At 41.9% G+C, this 20,856-nt stretch overlaps 1 protein-coding gene across 7 annotated transcripts in view; it reads left to right on the forward strand.

The window, feature by feature from the left end:
- CHRM3 (cholinergic receptor muscarinic 3) overlaps positions 1–20,856 on the forward strand; it is a 511,025-nt gene that overhangs the window by 214,898 nt on the left and 275,271 nt on the right. For all 7 annotated transcript variants that reach the window (XR_006821235.1, XR_006821236.1, XR_006821234.1 and 4 more), the window contains one exon: positions 10,284–10,346. The gene's annotated coding sequence lies outside the window, so the exon portion shown is untranslated. The remainder of the gene's footprint in view (positions 1–10,283; positions 10,347–20,856) is intronic.

Consider the following 20,856-nt stretch of genomic DNA (forward strand, 5'->3'; position numbering starts at 1 on the left):
CTCGCAGTCTCCCTCTCTGTCAATAAATAAATATAATCTCTACAAAAAGAAAGAAGAGGGAGAAACTCAACACGGCTAAACAAAATTGGAAAAGCAAACATCACAATGCATCTGGCTTTATGAAATTCAAAATGTTTATCTCTGTTTTAATTTCTGTATGATCCCATTACAAAGATAATAGTAGCATAGTATTTAACCCATAAATTCCCAATTTATTTGAGCACCAAATCTCTTTTTTGAACACTGTGGATCTCCTAGGACATCGGGTGCAGTATAGAAAATGTTGTGAGCACCTGTAAAAAGTCTTCTGATTGCTTGGTTTTGCCTACTGTAAACACTATCTTCTTGGTCACCTAACAGCATCCAAACAGTTAAGGTAGCTCATTACAACAATGCCAGCAAGAATTAATTTTTATATAAGTGATAGTTTTGTGCCAAAAATTTTGAATCTCCAGTATGGTGTTAAAATGTCTGTATTTGTATATGCATATTATATAGAGTACAATAGAAATGATACAGAGTTCTAATACTAATTTTCTTTGCTTGCCACACACACGCACGTACACACACACAATGGATAACAATCTATAGCTCAAATGACCGCTGTAGTGGTCCACTAGAGATTCCTTTTGTGTCTGGCTTTGAACAGTGTGTGGCAGTCTCTTTTATGTCCCCACACTGTAATTGTATTGTCTCTAAGTATTCTGCTTATCTTGTATCTTAGAGAAGCATTTATAAATCTCAGATTCTGCCGGCAGTTCTTAAGCTTCTTTGCTCATGTTTGTTTGTTTGGTTAATTATGTTCCTAAGGAATATGGCTTAGCTGTATTATACTCTGATACGTGCCTGCCATTGAGAATTTGCCAGGCATGACTTCATTACTTCCTCTGGTCTTAGCTGTGTGTCCACCTCGAAAGCAGTGGACTTAAGGGAACATTTGGAGCACAGAGTCCTTACCTACAATCCAGTAAAAGAGCTAGACACATGAATAGAAAGTAAGGCTAACTTTTTTTTAAATTAATTTATGTATTTTTTCAGCGTAACAGTATTCATTGTTTTTGCACAACACCCAGTGTTCCATGCAATACGTGCAAGGCTAACTTTTAATTACAGGGAACACGTAGCTGCCGATGAAGCTAGCATCCCAGAGAGGGAGTATGGGGAGAAAGGAAGCACAGAGAGGGTGTCAGGCTTGGGGGATCCTGTCTGACTTGGAGAAGAGCTCAGCCTTCATATTGTGGGAGATTTGTTTCAGATGACTTTGATATCAGAATATCTGCTTATATTAAAAAGGTTGAAAACAAGAATGTTAGGGGAAAAAAAATCACACAAATTCCCATCATTCCGAACACAGCCATGTTATCCTTTAGATGTAGAATTTCCTGTCTCTTTTGTACAAGTTATTTTATCATTCCTCCGAGCCGAATTCATGGTTTTAGCTTCAAGCTGTGGATGAGAAAATCAAGACACTGAATCAAGCGACTGCCTGAAGTCCAGATTCAGCTATGGCTCAAGAACATGGAAATTTGGGGTACCTGGGTAGCTCAGTTGGTTGTCTGGCTTTGGTTCGGTCATGATCCCAAGGGTCCTGGGATCAAGCCCAACATCAGGCTCTCTGCTCATCTGGGAGCCTGCTTCTCCTTCTGCCACTCCCCCTGCTGTACTCTCCTACGTTCTGTCAAATAAATAAAATCTACAAAAGAAAAAGAAAAGAACATGGAAATTTCCTGAGTACTGAAAGGAAGAATAAAGGCGGGGGGGGGGGGGGGGAAGTGGAGAAAAACATTTTTCTCCAAACAAGCAAAACCTAGCCATAGAGAAAAATCTACTTTCATTATTATTTTTTAAAAGTATATCTGCCTAAGGTGGGGTTTTTTTTTTGTTTTTTTTTAAAGATTTTATTTATTTATTTGACAGTGAGAGAGATCACAAGTAGGCAGAGAGGCAGGCAGAGAGAGAGAGAGAGGAGGAAGGAGGCTCCCTGTTGAGCACAGAGCCCGATGCGGGACTCAATCCCAGGATCCTGAGATCATGACCTGAGCTGAAGGCAGAGGCTTAAACCACTGAGCCACCCAGGCACCCCTGCCTAAGTGTTTTAAATGAAACTAGCATCATTACTAATAATTCTTCATCACCAAATCAGTTCCATAATGTAGTGGATGAACTTGGCTGTCCCGCTACCAAAAGATCTTGGGCTCCACATTCATTACTGGTCCTGTAATGTGTTTTTCAGATGTCTAATGGAAGCCCCCCAAAGAATATTCTATATAAGAATCTAAACTCCAGGCACCTTTTTCCATCTTGAAATTCATTCCTGGAAACATTGCTCTTTGATCAGGCTTTGGAACACTGTTTTGACCAAAAATAAGAAATATTCCTTTCTCGCTTTCACAGTCGTATTGTGACTTAACTTCAGGGAGAGGAAGAAAGACTGAGATTTAAAGGACTATAATTACAAGCCACCTGAGTAGGGACTATGGAAAGGTTACCTGAAGAAAAGGGTGATTAACATTTCCAAGCATGTGAACTGAGTCATTTCTGGCTGAAGGGTAGCATTTTAAAGATATAATATTGTTTATAAAATTAAGGAACTTCAAGACTGGACCTTTTCCTTTGTTATAGATTTTTTTTTTTTTTGATCTTTTAAAGAATACAGGAAACCATTTGGTAGGTTAGACATTCTAAAAATCATAGTCTTATGGAGAAAATAATAGACTTTTTTAAAATCTTTTTTTTTAAAGATTTTATTTATTTATTTGACAGAGATAGATCACAAGTAGGCAGAGAGGCAGGCAGAGAGAGTGAGAGGGAAGCAGGCTCCCTGCCAAGCAGAGAGCCCGATGTGGGACTCGATCCCAGGACCCTGAGATCATGACCTGAGCCGAAGGCAGCGGCTTAAACCACTGAGCACCCAGGCGCCCGAAAATAATAGACTTTTAAGTCAGAATGTATTTTCCCACGTAGAGCAACTTCCTGAACGGAGCATTTCCTTGTTTTCACTCAGTACAACACTTTCACACTTTCTTTCTCTGAATAGTAGTTACTGTTGTTTTTCCTAAGATATCTTTTCTAAGGATTATTTCCCTCTTCTGCCATGACATTGGAACATTGGCCAAAGATTCTTTACAGTGTGCCCTTAGTACAAAACCCTCTCTGAGACCCAACAGATAATAAAGAGATAATGCAGGGAACACTGATTTTCTTGCCAAAAAATAAGATTGATTGATTAATAGATAGAATGATAGAGATAATACACAATTATGGAACATGGGAACCAAAATTGCTACAACATTTTTGATCAGTAACGGGCATGATCCATTTAACTATAAAGTATGAAGACCCTTTAAGCCATAAATTATAGCTTCCGGAATATGTAACTACAAAGTGAACATACATATACACAAGGATAGTTATTGCTAAATTGTTTTTAATAGAAAAAATAAAAGGAAGCAATCCTCATCTCATGCACAGTAAAAGGATTACATAAATTTCGTCACTTCACGCTGAGGTGGGTTCCATCTGCTCTTACAAAGCATGAGTCCGACCCATATGGACTGATGAGGAATATGTGTTGTACTGTTTCCTGAGAAGAGCATGTGCATAATAACATGAAAGGTAGGGTGACAGTCAAGGAAATAGGTATACTGAGTGATAAGACAAAATATAGGGAACAATAAACACCAAACTATTAAATTCATGGTGGTTGAATGATAATGCGGGAAAAACATAAATCATTGATTTTTTTTTTCTCCTTCTATAACTAGGTATGATTTGGTTTAAGTGAGCTTTATTACTTTATAGCTAAAAAAATAGAAAATATTTTATTATGTGTTATTATGCATGAATAATCATTTAATTCCATTTCTAAATCATTAGGTTGCTAGGAATTTAGGCTCCAGAACCAAAAAATTAATGGTGGAACCTGGGTAAACAAAACCACCTCCTGCCACTACCTTATTCATTCCACTCTGTTTCCATAGACTCCTTAGAATTATAGATAAGTTAGTCTCATAGGCTCACCCATAAATGCATATATCAACTCGTGAATACCTCTATATCCAATGTGGATTAAAAGGTGGAAGATAATAGTTTTTCTGTATAAAAGGAAAAGTGAAAATGTATAAACCCATGGCTACTTTTCCTTCCCACATCATTCCTACCAGTAATACAGATTAACTACTTTTTGACCAACCTACCTCATCAGTTTTAGAAATATCATGATAAATCACGTGAGATAAATGACTCTTTCCCTCTTTAATTCAGATACAGGCCCCACATCATATTCCTTGCTATGCATTGCCTTCAAATTAATTATGTAATGAAAGGAGCCGAGGTTTCAAGGATTCTTTTTTATCTGTATTCTTCAAATTGCCAGCAAAGGAAGATATTTCTGTCTTATCATCATACATACTCTACTTAAAGTTCAAATTTCATTTTAAATCCACCACTTCTGACTGAAGGACAAAATTCAGAATTGGTAAGATTTGGACTCAATTGTTCTTTTTTTTCTTTTTTTTAAGATTTTATTTATTTATTTGACAGACAGAGAGATCACACGTAGTCAGAGAGGCAGGCAGAGAAAGGGGGTAAGCAGGCTCCCTGCTGAGCAGAGAACCCAATGCAGGGCTCGATCCCAGGACCCTGAGATCATGACCTGAGCGGAAGGCAGAGGCTTAACCTCCTGAGCAACCCAGGTGCCCCTCAATTGTCCTTTAATTCTGCTTATTTACTTTCAGTGTTCTAGAATTTAAGAAAAATAAACACCAAAACTATAGGTGAGGTTCAAAATAATCTCCAGCAGGTTCTTGTTTTTATCCACTGGAGAGTTGACTATCAAATTGAGAGTGTATCGGTGTATTCATGCTGCTGTAACAAAGTGTCCCCGGCAGGGTGGCTGAAGCAGAAACTCTTCTCTCACTGTTCTAGAGGCTCGGGTCCCTGGACAATGTTGGTTTCTGGTAGAGGTCCCCTCCTTGCCTTGTAGACAGTGCCTTCTCGTTGTGTCCTCACATGATCTATTGTCTGAAAAAGGGCGAGATTGAGAGAGCTGCCCATGCAAAAAGAGACGAAGAGCAGGGACAGGACAGGCAGAGGGAGAGGGACAGAAAAAATCCCAAGCAAACTCCACATTGAGCTCAATCTCACGACCCTGAGATCATGACCTGAGCCAAAATCAAAAGTCAGACACTTAACCTGCTGAGCCACCCAGGTGCTCCTCTTCCTCCTTTTACCGGGACACCAGTCCTATGGGAACAGGGCTCCATGCTTATGATCTTATTTAACCCTTGTCCTCTCTTTGAAGGCTCCATCCCCAAATATAGCCACATGGGGGTGGAGGCTTAGGGCTTTCAACATATGAAATTGAGGGGGACAAAATTCAGTCTGTGACAGGGAGAAAAACAAACAGGATACTATGGGATAATAACTTTGTGTATATTTTATGCTATGCTAAATTTCTCCCTTCTAAGTTTTCCTTGTGTCTTTTAGTAAAAGAAACGTTGAAATGACATTTAACTGCCTACTCCCACCAGCAGGCATAATCTATAGAGTCTGATTTTTAGAAGGTCATGAATTATTTCATTAAATTGTTGAAATGTCTTTATATTTAACATAATATGTGAGATATGTACATATATCCTTCTCGAAAGTGACATTTTAAACTACGCCTTTTTAGAAGTTTTTCTTTGGCTTTTTAAAATAGCTAATGCGGAAATAACTGGTTAAATGTGGTAAATTCTAGTAAAACGTCAGTTTCTTGTTATTTAACTGGCCCTGTAGAAATGCTAGTTAGTTGACAGTAAAGACTTTTTTATTCTAATGTATAAGAAAAATTAAAGCACACAAGAATCACACCTAACTACAGAAAGACTCAGCCAACAGTGTTAATATTATTAGAGAAGCTCTTTTTTGTTACTTTTTTATGTACAGAGATAATGTGAAATTACAAACTTTGGATAATCTTTTCACACAGTTTTCTACATCTTGTTGAATCTAGCCTCCAACTTTTATCTCCACAGTATGAGATTAAATCTGTGGAACTTGGACAGAGAAGCGGTCCTTTTCCACAGAGAGGGTCAAATTTTCTTCTTCCATTCCTGTTTTCTCCAAAATTGAAACGGAGAGCAGTACTTTTCTCCTCATTTAATTGTCTATTGGTATGGCTTTGAATTTCCAGAACCCTTGGCGTAATGAGACTTCATACGAATCTCAGTAGCCACTCTTGAGGACTCCAGCTCTGGGAGCTGTGAGAATTGAAAACTGCCACCCAGTCAGACTTCACTGCTGTGCAATGAATAAGTACATTCATCCCCTCTATGTGATGGCTTCTGGGAATCTTGTGACCTCTGAGAGGTGTAGGGTGGGTCTTAGTGAGACGCTATCGAGTGGTAGCATTCCTAGATAGCAAACCCCGAAGAATGTCATTCCCACTTACTGTCGCTTCCCTTCCAGAGTGTTAAGTTTTCAGGAATACCCAGTAGAGCCTGTCTAACAAAGAGCCCTCAGCATCCCCTAAAATCTCTCATGGTGCTGCCCTGACCAAAGTCTGTTGCCTAACAAAACAGCCAAAGCAACCTCTCAAAAACGTAGGAATTGCCGGGCCTGTTGTACTTCCGCCCACTCAAACCAGGAGATGTGTTAATTTTGTGTCTTGGATGAAGTAAAATGAAAAGGAATGGACAGAGAAGGGGAAGGGTGAATGGGAAAAGATGGAGCAGCACCAAATTTTGTCTCAATGATCCCTCTAGAGCTGTGGTTCCCCTAGAAAGAGCGAACGGGGAGCTATTTCTTTATCTATGCAATGTAGGCAACAACAGATAGAGCTGTGATGAGGCCACGATTGGGTGTACACAAAGGGCTTGCAGTAGCAAATATTCAGTAAATACTCATCACTGCTGTTGTTCTTGCTACCATTATGGGCGATTGGAAATGGAAAAGGTCCAAGCTCGGACAACAGTTTTACCCATCAGTCACCGGACGGACAACTCTGAGACAGTTACTTGATTCCTGAGCCTCATTTGCAAACTGGGGATTATAGCAGAGGAATGCACAATTTCATTCCTAAGAACAATTTCATGTGTTAATTATCTCTGTCTTTTGGGGGGCCTGGGTGGCTCAGCCAGTTAAACGTCTGCCTCTTGGGTTTAGCTCAGGTCATGATCTTGTGGGTTGTGGGGTCGAGTTTTGCGTGGGCTCCACACTCAGCCGGGAGTTGACTTGAAGTTTGTCTCCCTCTGCCTCCACTGCCCCCACTCACGTGCTTCCTCGCTGTCTCTCTCTGGTAGATAAATCTTTTCTAAAAATGTTAAAAAAAAAAAATGACCTCTGTCTTTCCTTGTCTGAATGGGATGGCTTAAAAAATGAGAAGATGGACTTTGAAGGGAACTAGTTAACATATAACGCGACATCTGAGTGAGCACAGATACTTAGTAAATCCTGTTTTTAAATAAGAACTTAATGCAAACTAGAGTTAGCATAATATATACATTTTTAGAACCGTATTTATCCTATTCCCATAAAACAAGCTGTCAGGCACAACTTTGTCAAAACACTTGTTATTTTGGTCTTCAGAAAAGACAAGTTAAAAACTAAAGCTATATTGTGAAATTAAAAAGGAATATTCTATATCTTAAGAGGCTGGGATCTGATTTCAGCTGAACACAAGAAGTTAAATTAGTTAATTAAGCTTATTTATTTCAGAGCCGTGAGCAGGTATGATGCTGTGTAAATCAGACGGTTGTGGATTGAGTTATCATTCACTTAGATTGCAAAAACATCTGCATAAGTGATCTGTGTCTTCCAGGATATAAGAGCAATACACATGTTCACAATAATTAGAAAGCAGGCGGGCGCCTGGGTGGCTCAGTTGGTTGGGCGACTGCCTTCGGCTCAGGTCATGATCTCGGAGTCCCAGGATTGAGTTCCGCATCGGGCTCCCAACTCCATGGGAAGTCCGCTTCTCCCTCTGACCTTCCCAGCTCTCATTCTCTCATGCTCTCTCTCAAATGAATAAATAAAATCTTAAAAAAAACAAACAAACAATAATTAGAAAGCAGACAAATAATGATGTTTTGGAAAAGACTGAAGGAAATGCAACCATCTAGATGGTTCTACTAAAAGTCCAGACCTGTCAGCTCATTGCTACTTCATGATGTCTGTAAATCCCAGCCATTTAAGGACAATAACAAAAACACCTACCTTTCTCTATATACATCCTGAAAGTAATATGGTGCTGGCCTATTGAAAGAGATGTCTCATCTACTCTTCCCTAATTATTATTCTGTCTCAGGCTTTTTGTTCCTCTTTATTTGGCTAACTGCATGATTATGACAACAGTCTCTGGAATCACCAATCATATTTTCACTATATAACCCTTTGAACCATGTTTGCTGGGTTTCGGTAGAGCCTGTCATCTACACTCAGAGATTTGAAGCTCACCCCTAAATGAATGTCATGTGTAATTAATTTGCAATAGAAGTAATTTGAAGTTAGAATGAAAGCCAGATCTCTCATTGGTTTTTCAAAATAAATGCTTTGCCGAGTCTAACACTAGAGAAACTCAGAAATACTTCAAGGTATTCAATCTCAGTTGTTGTTCCCCAGTTCATTGAAGGAACGAGGTATTTTTATTAACAGACACTTTAATGACTGAATAGTGTTTATCCTTACTTATGTGACTTAATTTTATTTTATTGAGAGGTATGTATTTACTTATTAAAATGATCTGAATCCCAAGATGTAGGCATGTTGGGAGCTTATCCTTATAAATTAGGCAAATGTGTTGTGGATAACTGTTATCCATATATATCCACATTATCCATGTAACAAATACTTACTGAGCAACTAGTATGTGCAGTAGGTGACAGTGACTGGACTGACATGCATCTCTGTGGGATTCACTCGCCCTTGGGCTCGTTAGATTCTAGAAGGAATCAACGGTCAAAGATGAAGTCTAGGCTCACTGGCATGCCCCACATGGCCCAAAACATCTGTGTCTTAGAGACCAGAGACCAAAATGCCTGCATCCTCCCACCGAAGCGTTATTTGGTGACTTTCCCACCACTTCCTCTGGCTAGAATGGGAATGTCGATATTGGTGCATATTCTCTTGACATTCCAGCTGCTCATAGGTTATTTCCTGAGGAGATGTTGGTGTCTAGAAAAGGATGTCCTCTAGGACAATGCTTCTCAAATTGATGTAGTATGAGTGATTTTTCTTTCTTTTCCTTTTTCCCGATCCTTTGTAGACAGATACTTTAAAAAAGAGAGACATGCAAAACAAAAATCTGTTTTTTACTATGATTGAAACATTTCTTTCCACCTTTAGGCTTAACTTGTAGACCCTACTCTCAGAGGCTGCCCTGAGCTCCTCTAGTCATACACGTCCCGGGAACCCTCAACTCTTCACTCACAGACTCTCCCTGTGCTGTCGTCTGACCTCACCTTCACCCCCCAGGAAACTACAGGGTCCTCCTTTTAAAAATCCACCAACGTCTCAACATCTCAGTCTCCATCCCCAAGTTCTCCCATAGCCCTTACTCTTCCTTCCTGACCCTCTGTCCCCAGTGACATCCTTGCCAAGGCCACACTTCCTTCGTTCTCTGCTCATGAAAATTGATGCCTCTTTTTCATTCTCTAGTTGACCTTCTAAAAGCTTTCCTAAGGTTCTGTCCTAAATGTCAGACTCTGTACACTTTAAAAATGTGAATGCCAGTGTCCAAAATGGGGTTGAGGAATTTCTTTAAGATTTGACTCTAACCCTGTGTGTGAGTGCATGTGTCTGTGTGTGTCTCTCCATAGCAGCTGGGGAGGGTAGCCTATAGGAGCTTCTAAGGGTGGTAGATAGTACTAACCCACCAGCTGAAAAAAGGAGGATACCATCATTAACATGGAAGAAGGAATGTGCAACTTCTATTGTTTCCTCTCTTCTAGCTTTAGATCCCTTCACTGTGACCAGAGCTTTGGTGGGTGTGAGGAGTGGAACTATAGATAGATAGATAGATAGATAGATAGATAGATAGATAGATAGATAGACATACATATAGGAAGAGCATTTTGTAGAAGGTCAATAGATGTGTTTCTTCTGCCAATGACAGGAACCTTCAGTCTCCGACCATGTGTGTCCTCATCTGTTACATGAGATGGTTAGGCACCATGATCTATGAGCTCACTTTCACTAGAAAATTCTGTAATCTTCTGACATTCCCTCAAATCCTTTTGTGTAACCTACTGACTTTTCCCCGCCTAGGGCTATATGTTAACCCCATTTTCTTAATTCTCTTCTAGCAACTGTGTTCTGATCAGAGGCCAAATAAATGACTTTCGGAACTTCCACTAAGGTACTATAAGGTAAGATCTTTGGGGGGAAGGGTTGAGTTTTTTGCCTTAATTAAAGGATTTATGGATTGATCAGTGAAATAGATTAATGAGGAATAGGATTTCTAAGTTGACAGAAAAAGAATTGATGAATTTCTGAATTCTCAATATGATTTCTAATTGCTCTCTGTGCATCTTAATATAGCTATACAATAGTGCTTGATTTTTGAGTCTTAATAAAGATATTGTTTTTGCTTATTTGCTGATCAGATTCAAAATTACAATGAAAGCATGTTTGTTAAAATATGAAATAAGTTGTTTTATTTCAAATATTCCTTTGCATCTTACAATATGGGGTTATTGGAAATCAATGCAGAATGTTTGCATTTTTAGCGTATATAGAATCTTATAGGTCATCTAACTCATAGCAGCTTAAATGTTATCCCTGGATTTATATCATCTTATCCAAAATGCTGAACAACATCTGATAGGGAATATAAAGAGTGATATTGTAAAAAAAGGTTAATCTCCCTTAAACATTGCTAATACTTTCTCCATTCAGCAGACAGTGCGACTAGCCTAACTAATATCCTTTCTCCTTTCCAAATAATAAAAATAATAATAATACCATTATTACTATTATTATTCTGATATTTTTAAGAACAGTGAAATGCCAAGTTTAGAAATCTTTGCCTTCCCTGACTCCTTTATTGAGGCTGCATCACCCAGCTCTGGCTAACGAACTCTAGATGCTGAGCTCCAGGTAGGGCCTGCATTCTTGAATTTATTCCCTTCCTGACATAGTGGAGCAGGGCTTCAAGAGCAGACTCTCTTTGGATTATTTTCCTTATTAGGACTCCATATACCTACCTGGAAAGCTGTTCTAAAATTTGGAGCTGCTGAGTCATGACACAGTCAACACCATTGAAAGGAGAACTTATTACTTACATATCCTGAGACAAGGGCCACTGCCTGCCACCAGGGCCATCTGAGGAAGCACCAGGTTAGACAGAAGAGGAGAAGTCTGAGTCAGAGTCTTTACTGGGAGTGTCTGCAGGTATAGCTGTGCAGAATGGGACAAACAGCTGAGAACTGGCCATTTGGAAGAGTGTAGGTAGGCACTGGGTTGTAGAGGTTGTCTCTGGCCTCCGGGTCCCAGGTGCTAGGGAAATACTGGCTTGGGCTGTAAGAGTTAGAGGAGAACTGGGAGTATACAGCTAGGATTGCTTGGTTTCCCTCTGCAAGGTGGACTCCGGTCCCTGCCCTTTGCTATCTCTAAGAACTGGCTAGCCCTGGGGAAGGCAGTCTTTCCCTAGACAGCAAGGTTTTAAGATCTCAAAACATCATAAAATACAGGAAGTAAAAACCATGATTAGTACCCAGCACAGCCCCATCTCATAGTCCCAAGGACAGAAGCCCCAGCCAGAGATGTTGGCGCAGAAATGTAAAGGAGCTTGACTCCTTGATGAGGTTCTTGAGTTCTCGTGAACCTACCATCAGCTCTCTCGTGGTGTGACCTAGATCGGTTAGGTCCCCTGAGCCTCAGAGCCAAATGCAGACAGAGCTGATTCACGGTCATTCAGATCCAGGCGCTGTACTAGCCGTGCCTCTTGAATGTCACAGGAGTGCTGTCCGGGGGTTGGTATCCCCATCTACAGATGAGGAAACTGAGATGTTGAGAACCGTGTCCTGTGATCATAGGTGTCCTTGGTGAGGTTTACACTGGACCTGTCAGGGGCCCTTCCCAGTGCTCCGCTGCCTTGATGCTTATCCTGACAGTATGTGGCAGGACCCCGTGCTGTTGCTGATCACATCTGCTGGCTGGTCTGTGGCATTGCCGGCTCCAACCCTTTGAATGTTTGCTCTTTGGTAACACAGAATTCCCACTGGATTATCCATTTATAAAACTAAGTGAACTGATACTCTTTCTAAAAAAGAAAAATGGAAGGAGAGGGAAAGCCTGGTTGGAGGGGGAATCAAGAGGAATTAGAATTGCCTATGAAAGCCGGTAAAGGAACTATGAATTCCAAGGTGGGTTGTTTTTGCTTTCTTTAATTCTTTTTTGAAAAACGTATAGAACTAATGATCTCAATATGGCCACCAAAATTCAGCTTTTAACCTACAGTCCTGATATTAAATATTCTCCTTCTCACAGTCTGTTACTTTACTCATACTTACTGGGTTTGGGGGGGGAAATGCAGGTAAAAGATAAATTATGTAAAGAAACTCCTTTCCAAAGAAATCATGCACAATATTGAATAAGGTACTGAGCTGAGTCGGGGAAGGACGGGGAAGGAGGTGCTTGGGTAATGGAAAAGTCTCTGGGCTGGAAAATACGAGGGGGGCAGTGCAGGGGACAGCCAGCTCTGCTGTCCTTAAAAATGCCATCTCACCTCTCCGGACCTTTGTTCTTTATTTGTAAATTGAGGGTGTCAGATATTCTGATACTCTCTTAGTGTAAAATAATAGCATACCCTGTCAGATCTCCTTTGTAAATACAGGGACATGCTGTGTCTGCTAAAGCCAAGCTCTCCTTTTGGCCTTTGAATCTCGGCATTCTCAGTGATTTTCCTGTCTCTTTCCTTTCTTTCAAATAGATCCTGAATCTCCTCATTTCCTTCCATGTCTTCTGTTACGACCCTACCCCAAGTCATTCTGTCTTGCCTGGACAACTGCATGAGCTTCCTCCTGGCTTCCTGACTCCCGTTTTTGCCTTGCCAAAATCCTTCCACGTGCCACGGTCCCTGCCTGGGGAAGCCACATCACATCTCTGTCCTGCTTGAGACCTGCTCAAGACCCTTCCACTCCCCTACATCAAGGGCCACACTCCAATGCACAGCCATGACTTACGCATCCCATACTTTTCTCCTTGTTCCCCAACTCTGTCCTCTGTCCTTCTTACCATTCTGTGAATGTTTCTTTGTGTTCTTGCCCCCTTCCTGGGGCCCTGCCATTCACATTTCAGCGGCTGCAGCCTTCCCTAATCACTCTCTGGAAATGAGTACTAGCCCAGGCATGCAAATTTAAGTCCTTCTAAAAACTAGACATTTTCTGTTGTAAAATACCCCGCTATGGTAAAAATACCTACCCCTACAACTTAAGGGATTTCGGCAAGACTGAAGAATGCAGTCATGAGTATTTGTTTAAGGTTTGCTCTTGATCTCATGCCCTAGAATGATCCAAGCTCCCTGAGAGCAGGGCGTTGTGTGTGTCTGGGTTGCTGAAACCACAGTGCCGATAGGGATGCCTGTTGCCTCCAGGAAGCTTTATAAATATTTGCTGAATGAATGAATGTAGAGGCAGAAAATGCTATAAGTCAGTTGTCCCAAAAGAAGTTATGTTGTGCTTATAGATGTCTCCCATGAGTCTATTGCTTAGGAAGGAAGGAAAAGAAAAGGTAAAGAACGGGGGCGGGGCATGGGAAAGAAAGAAAGAAACCCTTCTGGGAGGAGGGATGGACAGCAGTGCACACAGAGGCAGCAGTTAACCTGGGAAGGACGGCTTTGGGTATTCTTCCTAGCCGCGTTTTTGATCTATGATGAGGAGTGGCAGATGTCAACCTTCTAGATCTTACGTAGATTTATCAGCTAAGCCTGGCACATATGTAATCAGACATGTTTGTTGCGTGAAGGCCCCAAAGAATGAAATAATAAATTATTGAACTGCGAAGAGCCTTTTGCCTTTTTTTTTTTTTAATGGACATGATAATATTCCCCGGATGCCAATATTCAGTCCATGTTGGTAACAGGCGTTCCAAATACACTGAGTGTGAAAAACGTTCCGCGAAACAGAATTCAGTTACTGTGCTCGGCATCTCCCCCAGAGCATTTCAGAATTCATTCCGTCTTCAAGTAAATTGTCACAGTGACTATCCGGAGTGGCACACCATGCTAATGTATTAAAATGCTGATGGGAAGATGGAAACGAGAAAAACGTCTTATCTGTCAATTAAATGATGTAGCCTCGTGGTTGGATTACAGCAACTCCGGGCCTTTTTGTTTTCTGCCAATTGAGATTTGACAGCTGTTTATAAAATATTTACATTCTGATTTCAGTCACATTGACAGCACTTTTGGGTCTTTGGAAGATGATAATTACATGTTAGGAAAATGTTAAAAAAATTTTTGAAGCTGATCTGTTGAGGGGGAAAAAATCTGTTTTTTTTCAAATTGTGCAAAGGAAGGAAATGTACTTTATTAAAGAATATATTTCTAATAAAGAATTCGTAGGTTTTTGTGATCCAGAGAGATACTGCATATCATAGGAAGGAATATTCTTCTCCACCCTGCCCGTTCTGGGCACCTTAGCTTTTCTTAATCAGCCCTGTCTAGCTAGATACATGCTTCTCACCTTTTTCCACTTTTTTATGCACCTGTAACGTTTGTGTGGTACGTGGGTAGGTAAATTAGACTGGATTTGAGAGCATCCATACAGAATTTTGCAGGGAAAAAAAGCGTATTGTTACTATTCAAAGAAGAGAAAATAAGTGTTGGGAACAATACTAAGTATTAAATTTATATAGAATTTTCCAATAAAATACTTTCAAGTGTTTTCATGAGAAGTGTCAGTTTATGATTCACTTCTTATCAGTTATTAGGTTAGAAAGAGTGACCTATATTTCTTGGTCGGTGATCTTGCTAGAGCTTTGACAGTCATTATCTGTGTTATGCTTCGTAGGAACAAGTAGATGAGAGAAAATTTAAAACCTGGTTTATAGCCATTCAAGACTTTCCTGCAATTGAAATTTCTGTTTAAAGAATCTAACAGCGATTACTTTCTTTCACTGACAAACGCTATGTTGAAATTTCTTAAGGCAAATGATTTTGGAATTCAATCTACCTTTTTGAGTATGAGGTATCTTTTTATATATTTTTTAAGATTTTATTTATTTATTTGACAGAGAGAGTGCGCACAAGCTGTGGGGGGGCAGAGGGAGAGGGAGAAGCAGGCTCCCCACTGAGCAGGAAGCTTGACATGGGGCTCCATCCCAGGACCCTGGGATCATGACCTGACCCGAATGCAGATGCGTAATCGACTGAGCCACCCAGGCACCTCTAGTATCAAGTATTTTAAAACTGCATGGAAAGCATAGATTTTTTTGCTAGCCATCACCGTGCACATAGCTCAGGCCCCTCTAAAAAGGCAAAAGTGGGCTTGAGCCTATGTGTGGAACCAGGAGTAAAAGTACAGCTCAAGGCCCTGGGCCCATCCCCTCCCCACACCTGCTCTTCCCTGCTCCTCCAGGGGCCTCGCTCTGGGACCATTTGAGTGGACCCCTAGCCTGAAAGTCTACCATGACCCTTTCCCCACTGGGTCACAGCTGTGCCCTGGCCAGCCATTGGGCCCCAGGAGCACGTAAGGATGTGTCTGGTGATTGCTTATGCCCGAAGCAGTAAGTAGACCTGAGCCTTTGGAAGGTATTCTGGGGACCTGCAAATACGAAGCTGATCTGGAAGAACCCGGACTCCTTGTGGGCATGTCCCTTGCAGAAGACATTTCATGGCCACAGGAGATCCAGAGTGAACCCTTGGACGCAGCACTTCCCAAACACGAATGCATAAACACCTGTTAAAATACAGATTCTGATCGAGAAGGGCTGAGGCGGGCCCGAGCTTTGGCGTTTCAGACGAGCTCCCCGATGAGGTGGTTGCCGACGCCGACTGCGCTCTGAGGAGGCAGTGAAGCGATGGGACCACAGGGACATGGTAGTGGGTCCTGCTGCCTGGTTGCAGGGCAGTGCTGGACAGAAGTATCTGCTTTAGGTGAAGACGGAGACCAGGGCCTGCCACAGAGAGCTGTCCTCGTCCGCCAAGATCCCCAGCCTGGACCCTGTGCAGCGCTTACTCCTCCCAGTTCTGCATCATGCCCCTTGGCCATCTGTCCTACCAGGTGTACCTCCAAGGGCTTGCAGCCCCTTGTGCGTGAGAGCAGCAGCTCACTCTGTGGCTGGGCACTAAGTTGGATGTCCAGGGGGAAGGGCCCACCTTGACTTGCTCAGAGCATCCCAGAGTGGCCGCAGAGGCCAGGTGTCCCCATCAAGCTTACAGCCTGTGAGAGCTCAGCACTAGCCTGCATTCCGCCACACCTGTCCTCTGGGGGATTGGTGCCTCTGCCCAGGCCCTCCCAGCCACATGGAAGCTCTGAGGGCATCTGGGGGGTACCCTACCCCACCCAGATGCTGGAACCCCGTGAGTGGGAAGCCCTATAATCGGGCTCAAAAAGGCACGTCAGGGGGAAGTAATTAATCCACTAGTTCTCTCACAAGACTGCAATACATTATGTGGGACTAGATGAAAAAGTATTCAGAAATGACCCAAATAAAAGCTGTGCATTTAAAAAAAAAATGGCTACATTCTCAGAGAACAGTTGAATAAAAGGGAAAAAGAACACCCAAATCGGGAAAAAAAAATTTTAAAAATGAACCTTTGGGAAACAAATATCCGTGTTAGGCTATATGCAAAAGAAATAAAAGGCCGCCCAAAGTTAATTAAACCATCAAAATATATCACAGAATCCTATTTTGAAACAAACACACAAACGGTAGCTGGAGATGGGAATCAAAAATAAATCTTATGGGATGACTATAAAAACTCGTAACAAAAGAGCAGCTCTCGGAAACTAGAGTTATCCAGTAAAGTCATAAAGGTGATTCATTTCATAAAAATCTGAGTCTGAAGGTGACACTTTTTAACTAGGTGGGTGATACTTTTTAAGTTAAAAGGGGTTTTAGACATAGTTCCATAACATACAGAAGTTCAGTCACATTCCAAGAGAAATGAAAGAGCTCATTACAATAAAAACATTATAGAAAAGCATATGAAAACCAGAGGCGTAATCTACCAGTTTGCAGCGTGTGTACAAGTATAAGAAGAAATCAGTTCAGGGCACCTGGGTGGCTCATTTGGTTGAGCAACTGCCTTCAGCTCAGGTAATGATCCTGGAGTCACGGGATCGAGCCCCACATTGGGGCTCCCTGCTCAGCAGAGGGTCTGCTTCTCCCTCTGAGCTCTGCCCTCTCATGCCCACTCTCTCTCATTCTCTTTATCTCTCAAATAAATAATTAAAATCTTAAAAAATAAAAGAAAAAATCAATTCAAAGCACATATAAGAATGACTTGGAAAAAATGAAGATCTCATAATGTGATAAAAGGCCAAAGCTTTGGACGTGCTGTATTTACACTGTAGCATATCCCAGGGAGGAAAAAAAAAAAAATCCATTCACACAGCTTCTTCTTATTCTGCGACTGCAAATTCTGTCCGGTTTTCTTTACAGCAAAATCGTTGTTCAGTTCCTGCTGTATGTTCCTAAGATAGAAATCTTAGATGATCTGTACCCATGCTTTAATACACAGCTTCTTTCCTCAAAGAACATGCTGTCCAGTTTGGATGAGAAAGCTAGACACATTTTTGTAATGATGTCAGTGTTAAATATAAGACCAGATAGAAGGAATGTCACTAAGTAGTTCAAGTAGCAGAGACATCCTGACCCAGTGCTTGTCGTGGCTGTAGATTTAGTGGGTTTACATCCCTGATGCTTTTCACAGTGATGGACCTACGTGAGCTTTGAGATCACCTTCATGAAAAGGATGTGTTAATGACATACCAGGGCAGAACAAGAGGTAACATTTCTGTTTGGTTTCATGGGCGTCAAAGGGGTGACATACATAGAGACTTGAGAGAGGGCAGGACTTAACATGGGCAGAAAGAAGCCCGTGGGCATTTCGGGGGAACCACGGGACAGAATTCAGAGGCAGCTTCAGATACCTGGTGTGGGTGTGGGAGAGGGTGGGCTCCAAGGAGGGGGAGAGACGGGGGCGAGCAGACGGAGAAGGACTTTGTAATTCTTTTTTTTTTTTAAAGATTTTATTTATTTATTTGAAAGACAGAAATTACAAGCAGTCAGAGAGGCAAGCAGAGAGAGAGAGAGGAGGAAGCAGGCGCCCTGCTGAGCAGAGAGCCCGATGCGGGACTCGATCCCAGGACCCTGAGATCATGACCTGAGCCGAAGGCGGAGGCTTTAACCCACTGAGCTACCCAGGCGCCCCAGGACTTTGTAATTCTAAAGGAGCTTGGATTTTATCTGAAAGATCAATCCCGCTGGAGGAGTACCAGCTGGGGAATAACGGGAGGAAAATTAACTGGGCTACACTGTGTGGAGCTATGCGAAAGGTGGGAAAAGAGGTCGGTCACTTTCCTCAGGAACGAGGACTATAGAGACTGAAGAGGAAGCCGCCCCCTGGAGTGAAGGGAATGTAGATTCATAAAACAGTGCTAAGAAGTCTCGGTCTCATTCTTTCCTGCCTCCCCATGCTGTTTGCTCTCTCCTGCTTCTCTACACTTTCCAATTCTTTTGATGATGCCCCTTTCATACGTAAATTTAAAATGGATTCTCGTCATAAAGAAGAAGTAGACAACACCCAGCTAGGTTCTCTTTTGATTTCTGTCTCACAGTCCAGTCCTTCTCTTCTTCTAACCCTCCCTGACCTTAATTCTTTCTTCAGGTTTCCTCCTCCTCCCTGTTTTCCTGAACTCACTGCAGCCTGGCCCCTGGGTGCCCCGGTTCACTGGGCATGCTGCTGCAGAAATGACCAATCTCCTCGACGTTGATGAACCCCAACAAGTGTTGATCCCTAACTTTCCTGATGTCTCTGCAAGTGTTGTTGCCATTGGCCTTTTGGAAGATCTCGCTTTCCTCGGTTGCCAGGAACCACCCTCTCCTTGAATCTCATTGTGCCTCTTTCCCCCTTGTCAGTTTGTTCTCTCTCTCTCCTTCCTTCTTTCCTTTCTTCTCTCTCTCTCTCTTTTCTTCTGTCACCTGCCTAAGTGCAAATCCTCTTCCCTACCCCCACAAAGCTCTGTTCAGAATGCTTCTCATGTCACTTAAAGTCCCGGCTTAGACTATGACCTTTAGCCTACTGCCTCAGATCTGTGCCTCTAGCTTAGCCGTCTTTGCCAAGTTCACCTCTATATGTTGAACCAGACAACTCTCTCTACAGGTTTTTGCCACCGAACTCCACAACCAGAACAGCAGAACCGAACATCCCTGCCCTCTTGCGCTCCCTGGGTCTCCACGTCTCTGTCCTACAGTTATGTGCATTATACAGGTGCAACCCAGAAACATCCCTTTATCTTTCTCAAGTGAAAATCTAATTGGAATTCTAACTGAGCCACTTCCTAGCTGTGTGACCTTCAATATTCCTTAGCTTCTATGGCTCTCAATTTCCTTATTTATAAAATGGAAAAAATAGTTACCACCTTCCTCACAGAGGTGTTGTGAAGATAATAAATGGCATATTGCAAGCCATCAATAAGTATTAACTGTTGCATTGTTTGAAATAGACTCCCTATCGACTTAAAGAGAAAAAACAAAACTAGTCTTCTTATCATGTCTTTTAACTTTTGCTTAATTCTCAAACGTCACTTCTCCCATTTCTCAACTTCCACCCTGCTCTCTGCCCTTAAAAAAAGATGCTCTTAGGTCTGTGCTCTGCTCCCCTCCCCCTAGCACATTGGTGCCTCTTCCTGGTATAAGATCATGACTTAACCATGATCATTTCCACCGATCCTCATCCTCAAAGTGTACCTGGAATAGCTCTTCTTCTTCTTCTTCTTCTTTTTTTAAGATTTTATTTATTTATTTGACAGAGACAGATCACAAGTAGGCAGAGAGGCAGGCAGAGAGAGAGGAGGGGAAGCAGGCTCCCTGCTGAGCAGAGAGCCCGATGCGGGACTCGATCCCAGGACCCTGAGATCATGACCTGAGCCGAAGGCAGAGGCTTTAACCCACTGAGCCACCCAGGTGCCCCTGGAGTAGCTCTTCTTGTTTTGTCTCCCCAGTTCTCAACCAGCTGTCCCACATGTTCTTCTGGAAATGCACTACCTTAGAGATGGTTCCTTCTCCATTGCCATTGATTATGCAACTTTATCTGCATCTCTGTACCATCAACTCCTTGGTGGTAGAGGCCACACTATTTATCTTGAGGTGGGAGTGGTTATGAGAAGAAGTATAACCACAGGGTGTGGACAAAAGAGAATAAGTGTAGGACACACCAATGATACACGTAGAAATGGCCCTAGATAGAGGGGAGTCAACTCCTTTTCCTCTTCAGTTGAGTCTAAGAGAGCTGAAAAGGGGCAAGTTTGAAGAGGAGAAGGCAGAAGGGAATACGGTGATATTGAGGGAAAGTTAACCAGAGATGTGAGGGGAAAAAACAGAAGCCAAAATGTTCACCAAGGATTAGAGCTCCATGGGTCTCTGTGCAAGAGACTACCACAGGGGTGGCTGGCAAGAGAGGAGGGCTCATGCTCACCTGGTGATAAATTTGTATCTGCATAAAATCTTCCAGAAAAAGATCCTGAAGAAGAGAGGCTTTCAGTATCAAGAATGAGGAAGGGACAAGACATACATAAATATTAGAAATTTCATATTGATAAATATATGAATTTGATATTTAGGAAGCTGAGAGAGAACGCTAACATAGACACAGTTTCAATGAGTCACAGTATTTTGTTACAATATGTATGTAGTGCCATATATAATAAC

Source organism: Meles meles, chromosome 13 (genome assembly GCF_922984935.1).
Source record: "Meles meles chromosome 13, mMelMel3.1 paternal haplotype, whole genome shotgun sequence".
NCBI classification, from domain to species: Eukaryota; Metazoa; Chordata; class Mammalia; order Carnivora; family Mustelidae; genus Meles; species Meles meles.